This window comes from Drosophila ficusphila, unplaced genomic scaffold (assembly GCF_018152265.1).
Source record: "Drosophila ficusphila isolate 14025-0441.05 unplaced genomic scaffold, ASM1815226v1 contig_286, whole genome shotgun sequence".
In the NCBI taxonomy this organism is placed as follows: Eukaryota; Metazoa; Arthropoda; class Insecta; order Diptera; family Drosophilidae; genus Drosophila; species Drosophila ficusphila.
The window spans coordinates 2060469-2062075 of NW_025064189.1; the positions used below are offsets into that span (position 1 = coordinate 2060469).

The window sequence follows — 1607 nt, forward strand, 5'->3', positions numbered from 1 at the left end:
GATTGAAATGGGGACTCCGAACTTCTGCGGGTCTGCCTGCCAGCCATAAAAGAGTGCATCAAATGGGATTTTAAGTTGTCGCATTTAACAGGCTGCCGGAGGAGGGCCCTACAAAACTACAAATAGATCTATCAAATTCGTCGCAGCAGCTGAGGGTGAGATGCAACTGAGGTTTTGTCGAGGTTTGTCATTAAACAGACTTCTTCATCATCTTCATCTCCCTGTTTTTTTTTTTTTTTTTTGTCATATGTACATCGTCTCGCTGGGAAAGAGAAGAGTTGAGTTGAGTTGGTCGGGGAAAAGCTTTGTTTTTTATGTCACAGCTCATTAGTTTGGGACTTGAATCTCTGCTGGTCTCGGCTTTTCTGGAGCATCCGTGAGCGTTAATAGCCCTCTGAAATATTTATGAAACATTTGTCGAGCGTCGTCGAGTGGGCTGAAGACTTCAACGGATATGTTTGATGAAGCGTTCTTCAAGACAGGAAATCTATTAGTAAGTACCGAATGAAACCCAAATAGAAATGAAATGATTAAGCTGAAGACGTCAACGGATTTTGTTAAGACTTTGATTGGATTAATGTTGAAAAGAGAAATTTAAAATCAACGAGCTCTCAATATTTTACTATCCTATATTTTAAAGATCTTAAAAGATCACGTTTTAATTAGGTTTCATATTATTTAATAACCAATATGCAGACCTCAATAAGATTTTTATTTACTCCTGCCAATTTTTTTACGGCAATCTCTTAACGACTACGTCGAATAATCTCACTCACTTTGAATCTTTAATAGATGACAAACCGGACAAATTAAAGGCGCCCGTTCTCTCCGCCTCATATGTTTGCCAATGTCAAAGGAAATTAAAATCATCAAGCCGCACGACCCATCGATGATGATGAATTTATGCGAAAATTTAATTATTCCCCAACAAACAGAGCAGAGGCAAAGAGGAAAAAGCGAAAAAATATCGATGAAAAATTAATGTCGATTGGGAGCCGATACCAATAAATCAATGCACAAACAAAAGACACTGAGGAGCTGGGGAAGCAGTCGCCACAAAGTTTAATGAAGAATGATAAAAAAAAAACGAGAAAAAGTAATGACGTTAAATGAAAATATTAAAAGTGGCAAGAGGCTAAATATGGCCAAGTGATTTAAAGAGTGAGAGTGATGGGGTGAAACGGGGGTTCTTCGGGCCAATTAGTCTTTGGGCTCGTGTTGACAAGAAATTAACAAATTGCGAACGTCGGCCGACAAGGGGAAGGATCTTTTTTAAAGTAATTCAATATGTTTAAACGTTGGCCACAGGCAGCTCCACCCTGCAGCCATCCCCTTTTTTGTTTGATTGGCACACAAAGAAGGATGGAAGAAGGCCAAAGTGGAGGGGCGACGGGAGGAAGGTCCTCGCTCAAGGCACTTAATGCAGAGAGAAAAATAATAATTGTAAGTTAAAAATAATATTGAAGTATTTGTAACATTTTATTAAATATTATAGTAGAACAAAATTGAAGATCTGATATATACAAAAAGATTAAAAGTTATATAAAATATAAGGATATACTTTGAGTTTATACCCAACAGGCTTTTGGCTACAAGCTTTTTGAAGC

At 37.8% G+C, this 1607-nt stretch overlaps 1 long non-coding RNA gene across 1 annotated transcript; it reads left to right on the forward strand.

Annotated features, from left to right (window-relative positions):
- The first annotated feature begins 315 nt into the window (after nucleotides 1-315).
- On the forward strand, nucleotides 316-1159 carry LOC108095415. Its single transcript, XR_001771653.2, has 2 exons — nucleotides 316-493; nucleotides 793-1159. It is a non-coding gene; the product is annotated as an uncharacterized LOC108095415 (long non-coding RNA).
- The last annotated feature ends 448 nt before the right edge of the window (nucleotides 1160-1607 follow it).